Source organism: Danio rerio, chromosome 17, assembly GCF_052040795.2.
Source record: "Danio rerio strain M-AB ecotype USA chromosome 17, GRCz13ab, whole genome shotgun sequence".
NCBI classification, from domain to species: domain Eukaryota; kingdom Metazoa; phylum Chordata; class Actinopteri; order Cypriniformes; family Danionidae; genus Danio; species Danio rerio.
The window spans coordinates 37,865,001-37,892,063 of NC_141037.1; the positions used below are offsets into that span (position 1 = coordinate 37,865,001).

Sequence of the window (27,063 nt, forward strand, 5' to 3'; positions counted from 1 at the left end):
CCCCGGAGCACTTGAGCACGCACCTTTAAGAAGAGCACTCATTCACCCCAATATCACTTGTAAATAAAGGCACCCTCCGGGGCATTGTTTGTAACATTATCTACGGTGTTTGTGTTTTCCCTCTGCCTCGCTACAACTGGTGGAGAATGCGGGCATTGCAGAGGGAAAAATTCAGAAGAAACACTCACCATTAAGTAGAAAATAACCGCTGAATTTTTCTCTGTGTTTGTTACAGACAGGCATCCGCTCTCTCTCTCTCCCACGCTTCCTCTTACTCGGCTGTCAACATCCCGTCGCCATGTCGGTGGAAGAGGTACTGCTCCACCTAGTGGAGATCTCCAGGAAACAGAATTCCATCTCTGAGCAGCTTACAGCCAGACAGGATCGACTGGAACAGCAGCTCCGCCAGGCGGCCAGACACCATCCGACTCCCGAAGTGAGTGCGCATCATCATCTCACTAAACTCAGCGACCTGGATGATATTGACGCTTATTTACATACCTTTGAGGTTATTGCCGAGAGAGAAGGCTGGCTAAAAGAAAACTGGGCGAGAATGTTGGCTCCGTTTCTCACAGGAGAAGCGCAACGAGCATATTTTTCACTAGAGACACCTAAAAATGAAGATTACAAAGCGTTAAAAAAGGAAATATTAGCCAGAATGGGGCTATCCACAATCAGCGCAGCCCAACAGTTTTCCCAGTGGTCTTACGACGAGAAACAACCAGTGAGAACCCAAGCAGCTCAACTTTCTCGCCTGGGAAGGCTATGGTTATTGGGAGGAGATCCCTCGGCGGTCCAGGTCGCTGAGAAGGTGATCATCGAGAAGATGATGCGTGCGTTACCCCGACGTTTGCGAACACTCACCAGCATGCGAAATCCTGAGTCACTGGCCACCCTGGTGGAGGCGATCGAGCTGGCTGAAGCTCACATCGCCCGAGATAATGGGGAGAGAGCGGCTCTGCCACCCCGGAGGGTAAGTGCACCTTGGCGACCGGTGGAGGGCACAGCGCGACCAGGCGGCAGACCAGCGGTCCCCAGCCCGATGGACGAGCCGATGCCCACCGAGCCGACGACGCACTCGACCCCGGCCTGGACAGCAGGGTGCGCGGTTCACCGCAATATCCCTCCCGAAGCTCCCACCCATAAAGTCCAGCTAGAGGGAAAAACACAAACGGCCACCTTAGACACAGGAAGCGCCATCACTCTGGTTCACCCGAAAACTTTAAAATACCATCATGAAAGCAAAGGGCGAATTCCGATCACGTGTGTGCATGGTGATACCCGCCACGTACCCGCCCGAAGAGTAACCATCGCGGCGAAACCAGGTAGCTGGCGAATCGAAGTCGGGGTTGTTCCAGATCTTCCTGTGTCCCTCTTACTGGGCAGAGACTGGCCGGGGTTCGACGAACTCCTAACTCACCACCACGCTCCATCGGCTCGTTCAAAGAAGAAGAACAAGCCACGGGCTCATCGGGACCGCAAACCAGCGCTGATGACCACCGAGAGCGACAGAGGGGGTGAGTCATCTATATCTGCTAATCTATACTTTGATCTGTTTCAACAGATAACCGCAGGAGGTGACTTTGGCAGAGCACAGAGGGAAGATGAAACGCTCAAACACTGTTGGCCACAAGTACGGATCATCGACGGAAATGAGCGACTTCCCAGCCCTCACCCCCTCCCACATTTCATTGTGGAAAATGGTCTGCTGTACTGTGTCGCAGAGAGGCGGGGGGAAAAGAAGACACTACTGGTCGTTCCGAGGACCAAGAGGGAGACGGTCTTAGAACTGGCACATACCCACCCGATGGCGGGACATCTGGGAGCGGCCAACACGGTGAAAAGGATCCGCGACCGTTTCCATTGGCCGGGGCTAGACGGGGAAGTAAAGAGGTATTGCCAGGCATGTGACATCTGCCAGAGAACGTCTCCCCAACGACCACCCCCCAGCCCTCTAATACCGCTACCCATCATCGATGTGCCCTTCACCCGAATTGGTATGGACTTGGTAGGGCCTTTGCCGAAGTCGGCCCGGGGACATGAGCACATCCTTGTTATCCTCGATTATGCCACCAGATACCCTGAAGCGATTCCCCTGAGGAAAGCCACGTCATCGGCCATCGCGAAGGAGCTGTTTCTGCTATGCAGTCGAGTGGGAATCCCAACGGAGATACTGACCGACCAGGGCACCCCCTTCATGTCCCGGTTGATGGCAGACCTCTGTCACCTACTCAAGGTAAAACAGCTAAAAACCTCTGTATATCATCCACAGACGGACGGCCTTGTCGAGCGCTTTAACAAGACTCTGAAGCAGATGCTCCGACGGGTGGTGGCAGAGGACGGGCGCGACTGGGACCTCATGATCCCGTACGTGTTATTCGGTATCAGGGAAGTCCCCCAGGCCTCCACAGGATTTACCCCCTTCGAACTGCTGTTTGGCCGCCAACCCCGAGGCCTATTGGATGTGGCTCGTCAAGCCTGGGAACAGGAACCAGCCCCCCAGCGGTCGGTGATTGAACACGTACGGGACATGAGAGAACGCATCGACAAAATCATGCCCATCGTCAAACAACACCTGACCGAAGCCCAGCGCGCCCAGCAGAGATTGTATAACCGGCCCGCCCAACCCAGAGAGTTCCACCCAGGGGACAAGGTGATGATACTCATACCTACCACAACGTCGAAGTTCCTCGCATCCTGGAAGGGACCATACACCGTGGTAGAAAGGGTAGGGCCGGTAAATTATCGAGTCCGTCAGCCGGGACGAAGACGGGAAGAACAACTCTACCACATAAATCTTATGAAGAAGTGGGTTGCAGCTCCAGGTCATCTCGTTGCCTTCGCTGAAGAAACTCTTCCCGTTGTCCACATTGGTGAGCAACTCTCACCAAACCAGAAGGCGGAGCTGCAAGCCTTGGTTGGTCAGTTCAAGGATGTGTTCTCGGAGAAACCGGGCCGAACCTCCATCATCCAACACAACATTATCACTCCTCCTGGCACCATCGTCCGGCAAAGGCCTTATCGAGTTCCAGAGGCTCGCAGGCTGGCTATCGACGAGGAGATCCAGAAGATGAGAAGGTTAGGCATCATCGAACCATCCCGTAGCCCGTGGTCCAGCCCAATAGTGATGGTCCCCAAACCCGATGGCACCCTCCGTTTCTGCAACGACTTCAGGAAACTCAACGAGATCTCCAAGTTCGACGGATACCCCATGCCTCGGGTGGACGAGCTGCTGGATAGGCTGGGTGGAGCCCGATTTATCTCCACCATCGACCTCACCAAAGGCTACTGGCAGTTACCACTCAGTGAAGACGCCAAGGAGAAAACCGCCTTCTCCACACCCGGTGGGCACTGGCAATACCGGGTTCTTCCCTTCGGGCTCCACGGGGCCCCAGCCACATTCCAAAGAATGATGGACATCCTGCTGAGGCCCCACCAGCCATATGCAGCAGCCTACCTGGACGACCTCATCGTCCACTCAGAGTCATGGGAAGAACACCTATCCCGGTTACGGAGGGTGCTCTTAGATCTTCGACGGGCTGGGCTCACAGCTAATCCCAAGAAATGCCACCTGGGTCTAGCCGAAGCCAGATACCTCGGGTTCCACATTGGACGAGGTCTCATACAGCCACAGCAAAACAAGGTCAAGGCACTACAGGAAACTCCACAACCCACCACAAAGACCCAGGTACGTGCATTTCTGGGGTTAGCGGGCTACTATAGATGTTTCATACCTAACTTCTCATCCATAGCCAGCCCTTTGACAGACCTGACCAGAAAGGGGCAGCCGGAGAGGATAAGATGGACCAAGGAAGCCGACGATGCGTTCCGAGCCCTAAAGAAGTCCCTCACGTCCTCACCGGTACTGCACGCACCTGACTTCGGCTGCCCCTTCATTCTACAGACGGATGCTTCCGACTCGGGCCTGGGCGCGGTCCTCTCCCAGGTCCACGGCGATGAAGAACATCCCATAATGTACGTGAGTCGGAAGCTGACCCCCGCAGAGACCCGCTACGCAACGGTGGAGAAGGAGGCCCTGGCGATCAAGTGGGCAATCCTGGAGCTAAGGTACTATCTCCTTGGCAGGAAATTCACTCTGGTGACCGACCACGCCCCGCTACAATGGATGGCGACAGCGAAGAACAACAACGCTCGGGTCACCAGGTGGTTCCTGTCGCTCCAGGATTTCAACTTCGACGTACAACATCGAGCCGGGGCCTCCCACGGAAACGCAGACGGACTCTCACGGCTCTGGTCAGGATGGGCAGGTCTGTCGAAACATTCTACCCCCCCTCTCAATACACTGCTCTTCCTTCGCAGGACACCCAGGACCAGGACGACGCTAAGGGGGGGGGAATGTAGCGAGCCATGTAATACCACGTCGCCCTGGGCACAAATCCACACCAGCTGGATCTCTCATCAACCTCGGATCGCTCACAGCTGGACCTCATCAGCCAGGGAGAGATATAAGCCAGCCCCACACAGACGGAAGTGAGCTTCATTTGACATGACTCCCTGCGCTAACGCTTGTCTCTCTCTGTCTCTCCCACAGCCGAGTCCAGCTCGTGACCGATCCAACACTCTACTTCTCACCAGCCTTCACCATCTCCCCGGAGCACTTGAGCACGCACCTTTAAGAAGAGCACTCATTCACCCCAATATCACTTGTAAATAAAGGCACCCTCCGGGGCATTGTTTGTAACATTATCTACGGTGTTTGTGTTTTCCCTCTGCCTCGCTACAATATATATATATACTTTTTTTTCCGCTGGCGATACTGTTGTCCTAAAAAACAAAAACAAAAAAGTAAATTCAAAAATCGTACAAATATCTTAGGAACGGTATAGCAGAAAATTCTGACAGTTTTAAAACCTTGACTTTTCCAAATCGAGGTATACCTTGAAAACGGTTATCATCCCATGCCTACTAGAAGGCGGGCTTTATTCGCCATATAGCGATCGATGATTGGCTGTTTCTCAATACCAAGTACTCAAAGTTCGGACTTGCGTCCTTGGAAGTTTAGACTTGGAAAAACAAACTCCCGAGGACGCGAGAACACAAGTCGGGTACTTCTTCAAATGGAACAGCAGTGTACTTTATAAAGTCACTTACCTCACTATGGATTAATCAGTTTCACTGTACATTAACAATAAAATGATTTAATTAATATTATTTTAATATTATAAATCTACATTTTTGATTTAAGAAAATGTACACATATATTCATATAAATGTGAATTAAAATGTGTTATTATACAGACACGTGTCTTTGATTATCAGATTTATTAAACTACAATAGTTATTATACACACAATAAGAAATTAAGACGTACACAATAAGAAATAAAGATTAGGTCAAACAATTCGGTAAAAAAAGACAAACAGCGTACGACATGGTAACATAATTAAAGACAATTATAAAAGGTAACAAAATAACACTGCCAAAAAATACAGCTGATAACAAATAATAGATTTATAAGACCAAAAATTGTCTGTTAGATATTCACAAGATGTATTAAATATCATGTTTTAACTACAATGGAGTGATGAGGTCCAGCGGTACGTCCAAGATGGCCTGGCCGATGTAAAGCTGCACTGGCGCTGGCAGGCTGGGAGTCAGAGTCTGCATAAGCCGGGGCACGTCGTCAAAGAAGCGCTATCTTTCTGAATAAACTGCAGATTCGAGTTTAAAACAACTAGATTCTAGCCTGAAAAACTGTTAAAACTTTATTTTGTGACAGTAAAGGAGTATTTTTAAAACCATGTGGGTTTCCTCCTCCGCCATTAGCGCTTGCTGGTTACGCTGCAATGCATTCTGGGATACCTGATCTTCGCAAGTTTGCACAAGTCACCTCTCGATGCATCCTTGGCCAAAGGGGCAGAGGAAGTACACATCCAGGAATTTTATGTGTACTTGGAAAGATGTGAACTTTAGAATTGGAATAGTACTTTTGGCGATGGTTGATGACGTTTCACGAGGACACAAGAACGCAAGTACATACAAGAACGCCTTCTTGAGAAACAGCCAGTGACTCCTGTGCTAGAAGGCGGGGCTTTAATCGCCATATTGGCAGTTACACTTTTCCCCATTCAAAAGTATACGTGTGACATGTCTTGTGTATTCTACAGTCTTTGGTTTGCATTAATATGTGCATTATTATCTAACAATTCAATAGACTGGATTCAACTATTCCACCTAAACCACTGAAACCAAATCCATAGGCACTGTTCAGATGTTGCATTTCAAGACATTTGTCAGGCTTTTGTTTGTGTGGTCCAAGTTTTAAAGGGCAATTCAATCTGCACAGACGAATGCCAACAAAGCCCTTTGCTTTGTTTTTATTTAATTTTTGACTGTTGTGGGCTGTGAAGTAACTGATATCATGCAGCACAGTGATATGGAACTAAAGCAGTCAAGATACGCCTAGAACTAGTTTAGCTTTGTTTATCTGAAAATAATTGCACACTTTCAGCCAATCAGAATCAAGCATTCAATAGCAGAAGAAAATATAGCAAATATCAAACTATTAAAATATACAAAATGCTAATAGAAATGTGAACATCTTGAACATTGTTTTGATCGGTGAACTTGTGTAATAAAACATACTACTTTTCAACTGCTAACACAACATGATATCTCTCTCTAAACGTAAACATCTTGAAACTTTTTTTTTTCTTTCAACATGAACACAAAGAGCTTAATACAACAATTTCAAACACGTTTCATGTGCAGACTCTGGCAAAAGCACATGAACAAGCTGGCAGACGCATATTTCCCCCCCTGATACCTGCTGCTTATTGTTATCAGAGCTGCAACTGGTCCTGGCAATGGCACAGCGGATCAATCTATCCATACAGGGCTCATGCTGTAGAAACCCCCTGGCCTGAAGCTTACTGGGGGGGCCTATAGCCAAAATGATGTTTTAGACCGTCTATAATCTGCAGGGCAAACGATAAGGGTTTCAGGCTTGGCTTTGCACAGCCTCATTTGCATTTAAAGGCCCTTAAGTAATCTGCAGGCTTATTTAAACCTCAGTAAGACACAAGGCGAGAAAAAAAACAGATCCACTTCCAGTGTTTTTCCCATGGCAGCATAAATCCCCCCTCTGATCAGCTGCTGTGTGTTGTGTCCTGGCTCACGCAGCGCTTGTGTATTATCAATGCTTTTTAATTGACTGAGAATTTTTCACAGCATTCAAACAAATACTCAGCGCAGGGACTAAAAGCTGCAGCCCAAGAATTTTCAAAGCATAAACATACACAAAATGTGCAAGGCGATGCAGTTTAAAGACAAAAGCCAATAGAGACGTTGAGTTTCTTTAATAAAGCAAAGGGCTTAGAGGACGGGTTTCCGCACCGGCATTACTGATGTTTTAGTTGCAGTGCAGCTTTTCACACATACAAATGCATCTGGTGACAACAGCACAACAGAATGTGTTATCAGGTCATTGAAAAGCATTTTCTCCGGCGACCATGATGCAGACAATAGAATAAATCATTTCACGAGGCTTTTCAAAAAGCCCCTATGCATCTTCACGCTTGCCGTTTTAAACATTTTCACATTTTTCAGCCCTCGGCCACACTGTAAAAAAACATCTCAAGCTCATGAAAAATGTGTGTGTTCTTAGAAAATAAATAAATAAATGATATTACAGCAGTTCAGAGTTGATATAAGTGGTGTTAAAAGGTTAATGCTTTATCATGTCTGAAAAAACCATTTACAATTTGCACTACACATTACTCCGATTGGAAAAAACAAACAAACAAGAAAAGTTCTTTATTGGCATTGATGGTTTAATGGACAATCTTTCATTTTCAAATAATTTTTAACTGCACAAAATGTTATTTAGATGTGTTTTTATGATTTACATACTAATATAAGAAAAGTAGGGGTGATATTAACGAGTGTGATATTGCATTTATACAACAGTTCCACAGCATAGTAGCAAAAATAAAAAATAAAATCAAACACTGAGAGTCTAAAAATCCTTTTGAATGAGGAAGTACTTTCTTTCGCCATACAATCACATCTGCAGCTGACATCAGATCAGCAGAAATCATTACTTATTCACCAACATCACTTTAGAGCTGTTTGAATGATTCTCTAGCATAATGTCTAAAGTGATGACAAAACAGGTGATTTTGCTCACATTTTAAGATTATAAGGCTGAATGGCATGAATTAGTCTACAGAGATATCTCCTAACAGTATTACAGTCTATAACCGTCTACAGTATGTCTCTTTTGCAATCGGGATATCACAATAAGAAGCCCCGAAAAAAGCAGCGCAATAACTATCAGTCTACTGTTGTGCTTGCGATAAGGAAAAACACATGCGGGCATTTCTTCTTTCTTTCTGCCAACAAAACACACATTTATATTATGCGAGTCCCATCTCACACTCAATATACTACAATTGCATGGTATAAATACAACACTACAACATACAAAAGAGAGAGATCGACTTAGAAAATCATTTACCTGTTTAATAATGATTTGATCAGTTATAGTCTGAAATTACGCTGGCTTTTCTCTTAGGGCTTATTTTGTCATCTTGTCACCAAAGATGGCTGTCGGCGCACTGTCTCTCGTGAAATTATAAATATTTAAATTAAGCACTATGCTTATAATCTGCATAATTGCAATCTAAGCAACTACTTTCTCGACTAAAAAAGCCTCAAAAGTACATTATGTTGTCCAACAGCTGTAATATTTGTCAAACTCAGAGTGTCCTCTGCTTGTTGCTGTATGTGGGCAGATTAATACACAAAGTTTTGAGTTATTTATTATATATGTTTCCCGGAGATGGGTTGCGGCTGCAAGGGCATCCGCTGCATAAAAAATGTGCTGGATAAGTTGACGTTTCATTCTGCTGTGGTGACCCTGGATTAATGGACTAAGCCGAAAAAAAAATTAATGAATGAACATATCATTCAAATCATAAGCTGACAGTTGAGCGTGCATTTTTAAACTTTAGATCTGTTGTGTCTGCTTTTTGCTGGCTGTATGTGGGCGGAGTAATACACAAAGGGTAAAGAGGCTGTAGGAGTTCTGATATTGCAGAATATCGCTCGGCTATCAACCAATCAGATTTGAGAACCAGACAGAACTGTTGTGTATATATATATATATATATATATATATATATATATATATATATATATATATATATATATATATATATATATATATTTATTAGGAATGTCCTGATAATACAACATTTTATCTTCCGTCACGATACCGATATTGTAGCCTTCAGTACGAACCGATACCGATATATTTCTGATATCAGCACAAATCATGAATACTTTACTTTTACCTATTTCGTTGAGTGGAAAGTATGAACGGTTAGATCAAACTGAGAACAAAAGTCAGCAACAGTAAGTATGGAAATAAACAACCAATTTATTAACTATTTGTTGCATAAATGTGAACCTTTTACATAAGAATATGTATAAAGGAGTTAAAGAATAAATATTAAGACCCGGAAAAATATCTTAATTGAATAAACAAAATATATATTTTTAAAGTGGAAAATACTAATTAAAGGTCACTTCAGTTATTTATTTTTACCATCAGCAAATGGTAGAAACAGCTGAGAGCAGGAACATAAGAAAAAAATATGTTAACTGACCAACTGCTAAAGGTTCAGTGTCTAAAGTTTCAATTTCACGCACAGCTTCTTGATGAATTTGTGATCCAGTTTCGAGCTGAAAAATATCTTTCACACAGGGGAGCAGAAATAGGGACTTATTGTTATAAGTTGTTGTTAAATTAATAAAAATGTGCAGTATGGTTAGTGCAAACAATTACATGATCAGATCAGACATTTAATCTGTGTTTGCATCATAAGAAGATTATGGTTGTATACAATGTTCCCTAACAAAACATTATTAATTTTATAATAGGGGTGTCAAAATTAATTGTTTCTTCGGTGCTCCGCGATGCAGACGCGGACAATTCGGTATCGATTCAGTAATAACCATAACCGGTTATTATGTCGTGACGTCATTTATCTCCTATGCGCTCTGTCGCGAGGGAGGTGATCGCCGTTATTTACAACACTCAGCCAACTCAGGGCCGGCCCGTGGCATAGGCACCATAGGCAAATGCTTAGGGCGCTGTATATCCACTGGGGCGCCAGAAATGAGCGCGCTTCAGTTGGTTTTGTTTTCGATTTTCCTGACACACATTCAGTTATAGACGGCAATAACTCAAAAAACGCTTACCCTAAAAAGATCTAAAGTTTGTTTCCTACAGAAAGACAAAGCTGGTTATGTTTCACAGCTGTCTTTCTTTTTTTCGCTCGACATTACGAGCACTGCTCCGTTTAAGCCCTCGCAGTCTGCGTTTACTTTAGCCAGGAGAGCTCGCGCTGAGAGGAGCTCTCTGTAAGGGACCGTCGGAAAAGTGCTTATTTTTTTCGTTTTTTTTTTCGTTTTTCTGCTCCGCTCAGCGCAAGCTCTCCCTGTTGCAAGGGCTTAAGTGTGTTTGTTTGTGTGTGTATGTGCGTGTGTGTGTTTGTTTGTTTGATGCTGTCTATGTTTGTGAATGTGTTTGAATGAGAGACAGTGTGTTGCTGTGTGTCTGTGTGTTTATACAGACAGCATGTTATAGCCTCCCCCCTAAAATATAACACTATATATGGAAGGCATCGTCAATGCACCTTGATGCACCGAGATATCGAATTGAACCGAATCGATGGCATGATAATCGTAACCGAACCGAACCGTGAGACCAGTATAGGTTCACACCTCTATTTTATAATAATATATATTGCACATATTATCTTTAACATGAATATATTTGCAGTAGCTGGATTGAAATTCACCTTTTCTCCACAGCACATACAATAATGTGACTTTAAAGAATAATTTTATTTATCAAAATTCATTTTATTTGCATAATATATTGCACAGATTCCACCCTACATGGGAAAAGTATGACAATGTAAATAGAGAACTGCAAACTGATGTGCAAAGCAGACAATGTTTATCAGAGCACTTTATCTTCTGGGCTTTTTAAAGAAGAGTTAAACATGGGAATGCCTGTAATTAAATTTTACTTCTGCCAAAAAGTAATACCATTCTTTCTTTTAAACTGTAATGGCCCTCAGCAAGAGAATGATTTCTTACTCTTATTTAATAGACAATTAAAACAACAAAAATGTTTATCATTGAACACCTTGTACATGACAGCTATAGAAAATAAAAACAGAATCCCGGACATGTTAGGCAATTTAGAAATGCTGGCTGAATGCATTTTTAAGGCTCAAATAGAGGACATGTCCAGGATATAGAGGATGTATTGTCACCCTAAATAATGAGCTGGGTTAGTCTTTTGAGTGAAAGGCTTTTCTTCTCGTGTCCTCGTGCTCATCTCAAAGCGACTACCAAAGTCAGATGTCCAGCCCGTCTCTGAAGTCTAAAGCACCAGAGCACCCGAGTCTGTGGAGTTTCTCATGCACACAGAACCGGGCTGCTGAGGTAAAGTCTTATATGTGGGAAGCACTGGTGTTGAATTGGGTATCATACTGGATGAACCACGATATGCCATGACCGAATTGTAACGTAAACTTTTAAAATGAGGCTCGCATGGTGTGCGGTTCGTTGCCATTGAGTGCGTTGCCTCGCAGCGTATACAAAACAATGTAACTTAAAGATCGCTTGACGTGTCGTGAAGTAAATAAAATCAGTAGAGATGTGCCGTTGTTGATTGCATCAGCGTGTGCTACCATCACAACATATTTCTATTGTAACACACCATAAATTAGTGTGAAGACTGGAGAGCATGTTAAATCTTTAAGGGACTTTGCTAGCAAGCAGTGTTGTGATCACATGGGCTTTGCATGGTGGCTCTGGACGCTGCTGGATAGCTGTAAAGGAGTTTAAACAGCTTATAATCGGACTGCTTACTTCTGAGATTTTTAACACAGTCTGATATACATTTTTGGAGTGATGTCGGACGAATTTCCGATATCAATATCAGATTAGGACATCCCTAATATATATATATATATATATATATATATATATATATATATATATATATATATATATATATATATATATATATATATATAATGTATATATATGTTTACCATTAAATATATATATATAATAAATAAAGTCACTAAATGAAGTTAGCTGACAATAAAAAATACCATACTCAATAAATAAATAAATAAATAAATTGAGCATATCCAGTACATACAGGTCGTATGGAAAACAAAAAATAATAATAATTTTGGAACCAAACCTGTTTATATTAGAAACTCCGATGCGATTTTAATTGAAAGTAAAATGCAGAAACTTTTTTTTTTTTTATGTTTAAAGGTGCTAGGTTCAAAGAAGCTTATTGTATCAACCTTTTCCCACAACAGACTAAACTCAAATTATGGATTGCACTTCCTGTGTGAGCATTTTCCTTTTGAAAGAACTAAAAAAATAATAATAATAAATAAAAATAATACTAATAAAAGAATATCAAATAATCTATATCTGTAGTAAAAACTGATTACTTTGTTTATTTATTTATTTATCTGGCATGAAAGCAACACCTCTAAGTTATTCCAAACTTCTTTTTATCCTTAAATGAAGAATGAAAAAACAACAAGCTGTTAGGTCAGGTGTGAAACATATTACTGCAACAACATGCATATACTACAGATGAAATCTCCTCTATTTTCTGCTCAGAGTAGTCTTTCCATCATCAAGATATTTTCAGTCTGCTGCTATATGTTTTTCCCCCTATATGTCCAGAAGCTATCTAAAAGATTAAATCCCACTGTTCCGTCTGAATGTATGTAATTTCGTCTGACAAACACCAGCCCTGCAGGGACGTTTCCTTCATTAATACTTGACAACGTTTTTGACGTTCTAGAGAGGAGAAGCGTTGTGCAAGAGGTGGAAAGTGACCCAGATTCAATCTTTACTATGATGCTTTTAACACCGAGCAACACCTGTGATGCAATATTAAACCCTGAGCATTACAGGGACACCAGGACCAGACGTAACAATTGGTTGCACAAATTCCTGATGGGGAATTTTTATCAAAAAGCATCACTGGGAATGCTTTAGTAGGGCAGATTTCTCTGGGAAGCTCTGAACATTTTTTTCCAAATATAAACCTTGCGGTAGTGGAATCAAATAGAAAATTTCACATTCAGTCTCTTGAGTAATACATGGAATACATGTCTATCTGATGCAGTCACATGATATCCTAGTAATGCTGGTTTTCAGTTTATATTATATAATACTATATATTACATTTTATCATTTATTTTTTAACTATTAAATTATGGAATGCAAGCAAACACACAAAACAATTCTGCTTACTTAAAATGAGCTAAAACAACACAATTCTGAACATTTTTGGGGTAAAACTTAATTGTTTTTCGTTCAATGTACTTAGTTACGTTAACTTAATGAATTTTTTTGGGGGGGGACAGTATGAATATATTGTGTAATATTTTAATAGCAGTAATACTGTGTGCTTTTGTTCTACTTTCTTGACTGCCTTTCTAAAACTATTACTCCAAAACAATGCAGCATAACCATTTTTACGTGGCTTTATTATTATTATTATTATTATTATTATTATTATTATTATATTTATTTATTTATTTGTATTTAAAGAGCGTTAGTTTTGTTATACCTAAGTCAAATGGTGCAAATAGTTTGTTTAAAAATACAAAATGTAAAACAAAATTGTGTTTATATTATATTTTATCATGATACAAAGTTAACGAACATTTAGGTATTTGTGATTTTTCATAATATGCTACTATGATTTCATTGTGGTATAGAGTGTCCACAGTCATATTGGAGTGAAATAAACACAATAAGACTCAAAGACTCAAATTTCCTGATGCTAAAATTAGATTCATAACCCTGCAATTCTGAGGATGACTGCAATGTGACGTAGAAGTGTGGTTTTCCCCACCCACTGAATTGTTTGACACAATTGTTTGTCTACATAGTCACACATATTAACACATCCACAAGACATCCGCAAAGCAACTGTGATTAAAAAATCTGTTCAGCTCTCTGTGATGATCTGCACCTCAAGAATGAGTTTTTACAAGATAAAAAGTTTTTAAAACAGTGCATGTTTGTAATGAAGTAAAGTCACAGCCCCATAGTGTCAGTAAAATTATTTTAAAAAGATGCTTCAATCCTAGTGTGTGGGCATTAAATCGGGTTTATTTTGTACATTAACATAACAAATATGCATTCAGGAGTCAATTTTAAAGTGTATCTTCTCACATTTGCTATAGGCAAAAATAGTGCAAAATTAAATGCATGTATGTGTGTGTGCTTTCGCACGTACTTTGTAATAATATTGTGTGTGACTCGTCATATGGCTATAACTTAATATTTGCATGCAGTTGTCTTCAGGACAGGAATCTCACGTTACATGAATTTTCAGGCAGATCTGACATTGTGTGGTTGAGTTATAAGTACTTCCTCCTTCAAGGCGGAACACTAAAATTTGCCAGTCCACCATGGTCATGCTCTTTGAAGAAAACTCTAGATCTTCACATTTTCATATCACAATGACCTTTGGACTAAACCAACGGAAAATAGATTTGGTCTTATCAATTTTTTTTAGGAGGAGTTTATTGCACTGTAAAACATGTCACTTCCTGTTGCCAGCAGTTAGCGCTATTACTATAACTAGCTATTGGCATTGGCATGCATGAGTAATAACAACTTCTTGTTTTAACTTTGAGTTTGTGAGGCCTCCACAGACACGACCTTCAATGAAAACTCCAGATCTCAGCAGCTTAACATCACCAAAGCCTTTAGATGACAATATGTTGGTTTTGACCTGATAACATCCCTAGGAGCAGTTTTTTAAAATGCAACGCCTGAAAATGGCAAAAATCGCCCTTTTTTTGAAAAGTTAAAAATATCTTCCTTTCTGTTCGATTTGGATTTTGGATTTACATTTTTTTTTTTAGGTATTAGGATGTTTGATGATGATGAAGAAGAAGCATAAGAAGAAAAAGAAGAAACAACAACGAAGCAATTCCAATCTACTAGAAGTATTTCTCATTCTTATACAGTATGTCACTATGCTGTTTATCTGACATGAGAGCAGGAAATGGACATACAGTATGCGTTAGAGCACTAAAGAGCGATCTCTATGGCGCTGACATGCCTGTGGGAAGGATGGGTGGGGAAAACCAGCTTATTTGCGTTAAAGGCACAGGCAACAAAAAACAGGTACTGTGTGGTCAGAGTTGAAAATCCCAATGTTCATAAAGTCATGTGGTGCAAATTGCATGCAAAAAAAGACAAAAATGACTCTTGCAAGCCCTCACAATTTAGGGTCAAGGAAAATAGGTTTCTTAAATAACAGATAGCCAAGCCAATCTTGTAAACACGTTGTAAAATATTTATAAAATCAGTGTTTTGAAAAGATGTTGTCAAATTATGATTATGATTATGATATAATTATTATTTTATTTCCTTTTTTGTTGGTTACACCACATGCCTTTATTTCAGGATTAATTATTGTAAATCAAGTAGCCATGTTTATATTAATATACTATTTGTAATGTTCATAATTAATCATGTGTCGATTACTAAAACAAAGCACATCTAAGTTTTTGTTGGTGTTTTATTTATTTCATATTATTTTTTCCTCTAAGTATTAAGGTGTTTTTCTCTACTAATTCAATGGGCGGGAGTCAATTATTAAACATATAGAACACCTAAAAGCATTGAACAGATATTAAATTTCAAGACATTTGTCAGGTTTTGTCTATAAAATTCTCTTGTGTGTGTCTAGTTTCCTACACATCCATTGCCTCTGTTGTATATTCCAAAACATAATTTTAGAGTAGTAATTGAGCTCAATAAATCATTTCAACACAATGGCAACATGTGTTGAATATTGAATACACCAACCTATTACACAGTTGTGATTGAAAAGCCTCTGCACAGTTTATGCAAAGTCAGAGGTCACTGCACAATGCCATAAAGACTGTGTGCATTCAATAAATAAATAGCATTAACCAATTAAAGAGTTGCAATGAGATTCAAATGAATATCTACAAGCAGAGACTGTCAGGCAAAAAAATTAAAATAATAAAATAAACCTGACCTGCTTTGAATAACATTTGCAAGACTGTCTTATTAGCGGTGGCTGCTCAGCCAAGCAGCACTATTACCACTGCTCACAGCTTTTATGGGTTAGGGATTTCAACAACCTAATCCTATTAAACTTTTCAAAGTGATCAGACTTGGAATTTTCACCTGGCAGACAATAAAGAGAGGAAGGAAAACTTTGAAAACATTGAAAGAGGGACATGTGCCCTATCTAGGGATCAACATGTCAGAAAGATGGGGTTATTCTGAATTGGTCCACTAAGCAGTAACCCTGCATAAGCAACCGTTTCAAATGCCCAAGCAATCACTCTAGAAGAAGAATGTTTTTTATTTAATAAATACAACTGGCTCAGAGACAAAAATGGGGTTGAAAAAAAAAAAAAAACAGCTATCATATATTTTTAGGGGCGGCACAGTGGCGCAGTGGGTAGCGATGATGCCTCACAGCAATAAGGACGTTGGTTCGAGCACCGGCTGGGTCAGTTTGCAATTCTGTGTGTGTTTACATGTTCTCCACTTGTTCATAAGGGTTTTCTCTGGGTGCTTCGGTTTCCCCAACAAGTGGAAAGTTGGAAAAGCTAAAAATATCTGTAGTAAGTGACCCACGTCATAAAAGTTAGATGTTACGATACACCAACATGGTGCAGCTATATAATATCAACTTTGATATAAACATCCCTGGAAGTGAGTAATATATATATATATATATATATATATATATATATATATATATATATATATATATATATATATATATATATATATATATATACATACATTTATAAAATAATTTTTTAAATGTATTTCAGTGCAGCCTTACATGGCTGATTAATTGTCGCTTTATTGCAAGACAGCTGTTTAGATATAAAGATATTAATAATGGTTATTTCAGTTTCCACTGAATGATTAAACAGTTTAAAATGTTTCTTGAGCAGCCAAGCATCAGAATACATTGATTTTCAAAGGATTTTAAGACACGTGTGACATTGAAGATTGGAGTAATTTGCTGTAAATTCACTTTTGCAGCCCTAGAAATAAATTGCATAATTTTAAAAATAAATAAATAAATAAAAATAAAAACATAAAAATAAAAAACAAAAAGCATTCTGCTACTGAAAACAGTTTTAACAATATAATAAACAGTAAAATAAATAATAAATAAATAAATGTTTGTAATTAGCCCCGTACACTCTATTGTTATATTTTAATGTAAAAAAATAAAAAAAATACCGAAGTATATTTTTAGAACAAACATCTAAACATTGGATAAAGTACTTTCATTATTATTTTTATTATTATTATTATTATTCATTCATTCATTTTCTTTTCGTGCATTTATTAATCCAGGGTTACCACTGTAGAATGGACTGCCAACTTATCCAGCATATGTTTTACGCAGTGGATGCCCTTCCAGCTGCAACATATCACTGGGAAACATTCATACACACTCAGTCACACACATACACTACAGACAATTTTAGCATACCAAATTCATCTGTACTTTGGCTTTGGAATTGTGGGGGAAACTAGAGCACCCAGAGGAAACCCACGCATACACGGGGAGAACATGCAAACTTCACACAAAAACACCGAGATTTGAACCAGCTACCTTCTTGTTGTGAGGCGATTGTGCTACCTGCTGTGCCACCGTGCTGCCCATTGTTATTATTATTATTATTATTATTATTATTATTATTATTATTATTACTTCTACTACTACTACAATACATATTAGAATATTTTTTTAGTAATTGATTTTAGGAATCTCTCTTTATTTCAAAATTCAGAAACACATTTTTATTTATCTTTTTTTTTTTGTCCAATAAAATCTATATAAGACATCACGGTGGCGCAGTGAGTAGAATGATTGCCTCAGCAAGAAGGTTGCTGGTTCGATCCTTGGCTGGGTCAGTTAGTATTTCTGTGTGAAGTTTTCATGTTGTCCTTGTGTTCGTGTGGGTTTCCTCAGAGTGTTGCGGTTTCCCCAGCCTGATCTCACGAGAAAACGTAAGTATTTTACGTTTTGCCAGTTTAGTGGCTAATTCGTACGAATTCGTACGAGTTCAGTCGTACGAAATGGTACGATTTTAAAAAGGAGGCGTGGCACCTGACCCCACCCCTAACCCCAACCGTCATTGGGGGATAAGCAAATCGTACTAAATTGTACGAATTAGATCGTACGAATTCATACGAATTAGCCACTAAATGAAAAAGTTACGAATTGCCGTGAGATTGTGTTGGGTTTCCCCCAGTCCAAAGACATGCGCTATAGGTGAATTGGGTAAGCTAAATTGTCCGTATGTGTGAATGAGAGTGTATGAGTGTTTCCCAGTGATTAATGTTTTTACATATATTAATAACATAATATTAATACAAGGTCAAGCCCAAAATTATTTATACCCCTATCAAATTCTGACTTTTTATTCAAATGTAAAAGCAGAGAAATAGTTTTTCGTTTTATTAATTAATTTATTTTTATTTTATTTTTTCCACAACAATGCTTCTTGTACATTGTCTTATTTTCTTTTGCGAGACACACTTGTATTTTTAAATGTTTCCTTTCAATTACACACACAAAAAAAAAAAAGTCTGGAAAAAGTCCAATCAGTCTCTAAACTGATACACAGCAAATTCTCGGTGTTGAAGCATTTCAGAGTAAAGTGTTGACGTTAAAGTGTTAGATTTTGATAAATGAATATAATAAGAGTTAGAATTGATTTTATTCAGTGCGAAATCGAGGAGTTAAGTTTTCAACACTTGGTGGTGTTATTTCCAACATCCGGGAATTCATGCAGCCCCAGTCACTGAAAAATTTTCCAGACGCCATTTTCCATCTGAGGTTTAGAACAGCAACGGGTGAGTCAAACTACCTAAATGTTGGTATTTTACTGACTTTCTTTAAGGAAATACAGTTGTAAACATATTGTTAAGTTAATAACTTTAGAACGGAGTGACAGTTTTAAACTTCTGCGGTTCATTCATGGTCGTTTGTGTATCTAGCTTAACTGCATTGCTATTGACTTCTTTTCAAGAATGTTTTTTAATATGCTCCCGCATACGTAGTGCATAAAACATCAAATGTACATGTTCAACACATTTCTGTCACGCTTAATGCCATTTTGTGCATTGTTACCCATCTGTAAAATAAAATCGACACTTCTCCTTTAATTCGAAGCAAACTAGCAGGGAATCCCCGGAGCGCCTAGCCTACTCTGCCCGGATGCTAACAGCAACACAGGACGGTTTCCATAAGCTCTGGAGAGTTTCTAAAACATATCTGGTGAGTAAATGAACATATGCTTACTTGTAAAAGGCTTCCTGACTGAAACATATGATTGTTTGTTATTCGTGTACGTTAATTTGGTTATTTTAAACACCGCGGCCCTTTTAAACTGGTTCATTCGTGGCTGTCCATATAACGTTAGTCCATAGACTCGCGTGATAACGTACGCTTGAATTATATTTAGTGTTGACAACCATTATAGTCGGAATGTAAACAGTAATGTCTTTAAATGACCGCGTTTGCACTTTATCAGACATTTAACGTTACAGAAGTCTCCCGGAAGTTGCGGGACTAACGTTAACGTTATCCCGCAAATGCACAGAGACTCCCAGATGCCCAAGTAGATGCCCGCAAATGAATGTTAATCTCCCGGAAATCGCGCGTCTCCCGCCCGATCATTAAACACTTTGCACACCCCTCTCCACCGCATCCCTCCCAGCTTTTCAGGTACGTCGCGCGCAAGTCACCCCCACCGCTCTTCAGGTACGTCGCGCGCAACTCATGCCATTGCTCTTCAGGTTCTCATCTCTCCCGCTACCTCCCGCAAATCAACTCCTTATCCCCCGAAAATGACTTTTGCCAACTCGGAATGTCTGACGTTAGCAAGTTAGGCTATTTATGTAGTCAGGAACATCTTAGTCAAGCTTTTTCTCCCACATGATATCTGCTTAATTATAGGCTAAACTTAGCATGTACTGTACACAACATTTCCGTTTAATTAAAGACAATTTAGTGCGTTGTAAACAGCCACCTGTCTGTAAAATTAATCGACTGATTCATATTTGAGCAGCCTAATGATAATACAGGATTGATTTGTAGATTTATTATCAATAATCAACATCTGAATCAAAAGATATCTGAAAAAGTGTGAGGCATACTTTGTGATGTTCATCTCTCTTTTTTATCTGAAGGTTATGCATATGTGTTAGATACTAATGTGTTGTTGTTTTTTAACAGCCACAGTTCTCTATACAATAACACAAGACCCTGTGACGGTGGCTGATTAGAGATGGATGGTGTATTTCCAGAGTTGGTGGAATGATCAAGCACACCTTCTTGGTCATATGTGGTGATAATAATGAAGGTATGTTTGATAAAGTTCTGTATTTGTTTCACAATAAGCTGAGAGGGTATTAGAGCATTAGAGAATAACAAATTACATGAAGGTGATAAGTTTTGTATTGTGGGTGAACTGTTACTTAAATAATGTTTTGCTCTTTGCTTTGCACTTTTACTCTTCTGCTTATCCTAATATTTTAGATTATATTTGGACCTGAAACATCTGCTAGACTCCAGTAAAGGTGGTGTCAATACTGGACCTGAAAGGGCCTAACAAGTTGAATCTGGTAAAGAAACACGCACGCACACACACACGCACGCACACGCTTACAGAAAACTGTAAGTTTATGAATATTTTTTACACTGTGGCCAATGTTTTGGGGAAGTCAGCATCACTAAATGATATTAAAGATTTTAAGATCCTCTAAATTTTGCTCTAAGTGTTGTGTTAAATTCAGGATTCTGGACAGACAGCTGCCTGTTTTTCCAGTTCTATTCATAGTGGTTAACCTAATTGTTTTTGGAGATTCCAACAGTGATATATGTGTTTTTTCTACTTTTCCATATCCTGTCACCTCAACCAGCTGGGAGAGTCAAGTTGTGGATCATCATGAAGATTTTTAAAAGGTGAGTTTAGATTTCTTGAATATGTTTTATTTACTTTAAATATTCTTTTAAATATATCATAGAATTTGACTGCAATTTGTTTTCAAACATTTTTCTTAGTCATGCTGGAGTCTTAAAGAGTTCTTAGATGAGCATCACCCTATATCCGTGCATCAGGAACCACCAGACGAGCGATCAGCAGCTACTACATCGTCATGGATAAAAAGGTCATCCTGTGGCTGGGAAGCACTTCATTCACAGGACATGCTTGATGAGATTTCCTAGCTCCAGTTTGTTTTCACACAAGTTTACAGCATTTATACCTTCATTTAAACTGCTGTGTTTGATATGGAGGAACAAGGAACACCAGAAGTGAAAGATTTGCACGCCAAGTTGTTTAAAATGTAATTTCAGAAGAAAAGTATACGTTCAGAAGAAAACTATGAGTGACGATATATTGAAGTTTCAAATTGCTCTGATGAAACATCAAGTTTGGACCAAAGGACTGAAACAGCCTTTTTGAGCACTGGTCATACATATTTTGTTGATACTGTCTGTACTAATAAAACATTTAAAGCATATTTGACATTGTTGCATTTTAAAAACTGAATGAATTGTTGAAGTTTTGAATGTTTTCAAATAAAATGTTTTTTATTTTATAATTTACAGTCTATTTGACCTTTTTACCATATTTACACTCAAGAGAGTTGAATAAAATAACAATATATTACATCAGGCGGTGTTAAATATAGTTACATTTTTTAACTCTGCCTAGAGTTAAAATTAACCCTTACTTCGGTGTCAATGTGCCAACCCTTTTGAAAGTGTTGATTTAACTCAGTTTTGAGTGGACCCCATGAGACACTTTCAAAGTGTTGAAATTAACACCCATAGAGTTGTTTTGGTCCCCCATATTTTGCTGTGTAGCCGGAGGAAAAACTGGCCATAAATCATTTTATTTTATCACTATACATCAAACCACCAGACTCCACCCAGAAGACTTTAACAATTGAAAATAGAACAACATTTAATAAGTTATTGTTTTATTTATTTCAAAAACAACCACAAAGGATCATAAGTACAATTTACTTTTCACAAAAATATATGTTACACTGAATGACAATGTAACATTATCCTTAAGATCCTTGCTGATCTCACCTATGGCTTGCATCCAAACAACAAACAAACAAAAAAAAACTAAATTTCTTAATATCAAAATCTACCTCTGCTTCTAAGTGGAAATCCAGACTGCCAATCTGAATTTGAGAAGAAGAAAAAAAACAAAAAACAAATCCCATCTCTCATGCACAAGCACACACACTAAAACTAGCAGAGCTTCTAGTCACACTTAAGTCTTTTCTTGCTCGCTCTTCCATGCTGTAAGCTCTGTGCTCACTAAACAAGCATTTGGGGCATCTAAATGGCTGACTGCTCCACACAAACTCTGCCCACGGGGGTACAGACAGGTGACACTTGACGAGAGCGTAATTGCTGCGGTTGTGAGCTGACTGACAAGGTGGACCACTTCACAGAGGCTATAAAATATGCTGAAGATGCCAAAGGCAATGCTTTACTGACACTGTGTGGCTTGCTTTTTTGTTCATGGACATTTATATTTATTTGCTTTTTGAAAGATGGATTGTTAAATCTATACACTTCTGTCTGGATGCAGTTCTGGAGGCATTTTGTTTGTAGTTTGGCTTTAATAGATTTGTAGTGGATGAAAGGTTTCATTAGTTAATGTTAGGTAATGTATTTAACATGAACTAAGAATAAAGCGTATACTTATACAGGTTTAATTGTAGTTCGACATTTACTAATGTGTTATTCTTATCCCAATTCATGTTTGTTTACATTAATTAATAGAGTTAACGAACTATCATGGACTATGTTTACATGGACATCAGTAATCAAATTATTTGGCTTAATCTAAATAAGACAATAATATGATTAAGGTGTTTACATGAGTAGATTTTTAATGTTGCTTTCATGATCCCGTTTAGCACGTAATTCAATTAACATCATTGCGTCACTGCAAAATCCACTTTTCCTCCGAAGTTTTATGTAACTTCAAGTGTTTAATTTAAAATTTGTTGACTTTAACTGCATTTTGGCACTTTCACTTTCATTCAGGAGCATTACCAGTCTGATCTCACAAGAAAAAGTATTTTACGTTTTGCCAGTTTAGTGGCTAATTCATACAAATTCATTTGAGTTCAGTCATACAAAATTGTTCGATTTTAAAAATGAGGCATGGCACCTCCATAACATGGCAAAATCGGCAAACTCCACATGTCTTAATTCGTTTTCTGTTTAGTTCGATTATGACTTTAGTCGGATTAAGGTAATTCATAATTGCTGTTAACATGGTATTCTCTTAATCAGAGTATTGTCGTAATCATATTAAAATCAGATTACTGGTATTTATTAGGGCTGGGCAATATAGGGAAAATATCATATCCCAGTATTTTTAGGAGGAATAGCAATATATGATATATATGTATCCGGTATTTTCCCATAAATGGTTATTTAAGAGTTAAAGCCTTTAATAAACATATTTTTGAGAAAAAAATTTGTTCAAACACAGGTGTTTTCCTTCGTTTACACATAAAAAGCTGCACAACAAATAACAGCTGCACAAAAATCTTTGATAAATAAAACAGTACAGTTTTTTTCTCCTGCTTAAAACTGTTGCAGAACATTTAAAATTATAAATAAAATCATTGATAAATAAATACAGTACAGGTTTTTCCCTGCTTAAAACTATACACAGCACTACTGTGTAAATAACAGAGTAAACAGAACCGTAGAAAACAGCTACATTGTCAGAGCACAAAAAGGAACACACTAAAACAGTAACACAACAAAAAAGTATTGTAGGATAAAACATTGTATATAAATATGAAACAGTATTTTACGCCACAATTAGTGTTGTTATAAGCAATCCTGTATACCACAGTGGTGTGATTTTTAAACAATTAAATCAGCTGTATGTGTTTTTAGTTACACATTTACATGTTTGTATTGTGCACAATTATTAAACAGTGCACATATAGAAGATATCTTAAGAGAAGTCTTTCACTCCATGTAAAAAATCCTACACTTTTTCTTTTGTTTTGACTAAACTTTTTTTTAAGAAATATTACATAAGGAGATGAAAAAGAATAGACTATACATATGAGAAGTAATTTTACAGTATTGTGATGAAATGCTGGTTAAGCATATAGATGTAAACAGTCATTATAACGGACCAGAATGCAGAGCTAAATGTATTATGATGTAATTGTAAAGAAGACTTATAATCAGTGAATTTGAGGTGGTTTCACTTTAGAAATGCGGTATAAATTCCTCCCATTTTGGCCTTTATAATTATTTTGAACATATTCAGGTGCGGCTTGTCAATTTGACAAGGCTTCTACGTTCGTTCTTGCTGTCAATTGGGGAATTGCATGCGAGGTGGAGCCAGATTTGTCCGGGTTGATTTCGAAACAACACCGGCACTGCCTGCCTATGTTCCACTATGTCAAGGTCGTTCTTGAACGATTCGTTCATTTTGAACAAATCTTTTGTATGACTCATGGAGTGAATCATTCATTTGCGCATACGAAGCAAGTGGAGCTCGCGTGCTGCCTTGGAGTGGTCTGTTTCGCGCAGAATGTGTGGCCTCAAACCATATCAAGATGAACAATATCGGAAAATACCACATTGCTTTGGGGAATCACATCGATATATCCCCAGAACCCGATATACCGCTCAGCCCTAGTGTCCATGTAAACGTACTCATTGTTAACAAATATGACTAAATACTGTAATGAATGCATTTTTCACTGATTGTTCATGCTGTGTGTGTTAAGTAAAATGTGACCCAGGACATACAATTAAAGTCAGAAGTGTTAGCTCACCTGAATTATATAAAAAATGTATAGCTTAAAGTGGGTTAATCAATTTGACCTTAAAATGTTTTTTTCTTTTTTTTTAATAAAAGCTGCTTTGATTCTAGATGAAAAAAAAAAATAAAAAAAATTTCCAGAAGAAAAAAAAAATCAGAAATACTGTGAAAATGTCGTTGCTCTGTTAAACGTCATTTTGAGAAATATTTAAAGGAGAAAAGAAAATGTAAAGGGGGGCTAATAATTCTGACTTCAACTGTATCATTACCTAAATTAGCATATTCACATGGCTACTAAATCTTTTTAAAAGTTTGCGCAAGTTTGTAACATTTTATTTTATTTTTCATTCATTTTATGTTCTGTTTTGGTTTCTTTGTATTATTTATATTGCATTATCTAAAACCGATTATAATGATCATGAAAAAATATATATATTTACTCCAATAATTCATGCTGTTTAGAAACTGAAGCTAAAAATACTTCATTTACATTTACTTATTTAGCATATGCTTTTATTTAAAGTTACTTAGAAATAAGACAAACTACAAGTGTTATTTATCATAACACCAGTCTAATCTCACGAGGATACATAAGTATTTTAAATTTTGTCAGTTTTGTGGCTAATTCATACATATTTGTACAATTTTTAAAAGGAGGCGTGGCACCTAGCCCCACCCCTAACCCCATTCGTCATTGGGTGATGAGTAAATCGTACTAAGTTGTATGAATTAAATTGTACGAATTCATACGAATTAGCCTAAATCAAAAAGTTATGAATTGCCGTGATATTGTGTTGCATAATACGCAATCAAATCTTCTTTCTTTCTTTGTTTTATTGTATGCAGTTAACCCATGAGATCAACAGATCACAGCAGCGCAACCAGTATCTTTTTTTCTCATCAGTACAAAACACACCAAGAATACTTGATTTTGGGAACTCAAATAAGTACGGAACCCCGGAAGGGACGTAGTGGAGGAGAAAAAAAATGGGTGGGTGAAAAAAAAATAATGGGTGAAAGAAAAAAAATGGGTGGGAGGAAAATATATATTTCTAAGTTTTTTGCGTTCTCTCGCAAAGTTTTGCGTTCCCTCGCAAAGATGTTTTGCGTTATCTCGCAAAGATGTTTTGCGTTATCTCGCAAAGATGTTTTGCGTTCCCTCGCAAAGATGTTTTGCATTATCTCGCAAAGATGTTTTGCGTTCCCTCGCAAAGATGTTTTGCATTATCTCGCAAAGATGTTTTGCGTTATCTCGCAAAGATGTTTTGCATTATCTCGCAAAGATGTTTTGCGTTATCTCGCAAAGATGTTTTGCGTTATCTCGCAAAGATGTTTTGCGTTATCTCGCAAAGATGTTTTGCGTTATCTCGCAAAGATGTTTTGCGTTATCTCGCAAAGATGTTTGCGTTATCTCGCAAAACTGTTTCTCCACAAACACTTCCTGTTCACTGCACTCACGTAAACCCTCCCGTTTTTGCCGAAATTCTCCCGTATTTTACCATTCTATCCCACTTTCTTTACATTACTGTGCGTATGCTACCTATGAACCAGTGAATGCATGTATAAGCGCTGATTGACAGACGCGCTTCGTACAATAAACTGATCCCAGATCAGCGTCTGTACACGCCATTTACAGAGGAGCGGGTGTATGTTTAAACAGACAAATACACTGAATAATATGAAGTTTCTAAAGTAATGGACTGCTTTCATTATAGATCTGTGCATTCTTACAGAGACACCTCTGTTATCAAACTAAACAAAACATGAGATTCATTTGCTGCGCACTTGTTTGATAACAGAAGTGTCCCTTTAAATGGCGCGTACAGACGCTGATCTGGGATCAGTTTATTGTATGGAGCACGTCTGTCAGTCAGCGCTTAAACATGCATTCACTGGTTCAGAGGTTGCAAAGTGAAAGGCGACAATCAGCGCACAGTAATGTAAAGAAAGTGGGATAGAATGGTAAAATATGGGAGAATTTCAGCAAAAACAGGAGGGTTTACGTGAGTGCAGTGAACAGGAAGTGTTTGTGGAGAAACAGTTTTGCGAGAGAACGCAAAACATCTTTGCGAGGGAACACAAAACATCTTTGCGAGGGAACGCAAAACTT

General features: G+C 38.6%; 2 long non-coding RNA genes across 2 annotated transcripts in view; one reads left to right on the forward strand and one right to left on the reverse strand.

The window, feature by feature from the left end:
- The window catches only part of LOC147840026 (uncharacterized), a 128,030-nt gene that overhangs the window by 43,374 nt on the left and 57,593 nt on the right, over positions 1–27,063 (reverse strand). The window lies entirely within an intron of this gene.
- Positions 18,916–21,726, forward strand: LOC141378424 (uncharacterized). Its single transcript, XR_015513641.1, has 6 exons — positions 18,916–18,972; positions 19,292–19,396; positions 20,357–20,483; positions 20,660–20,745; positions 21,043–21,085; positions 21,185–21,726. It is a non-coding gene; the product is annotated as an uncharacterized LOC141378424 (long non-coding RNA).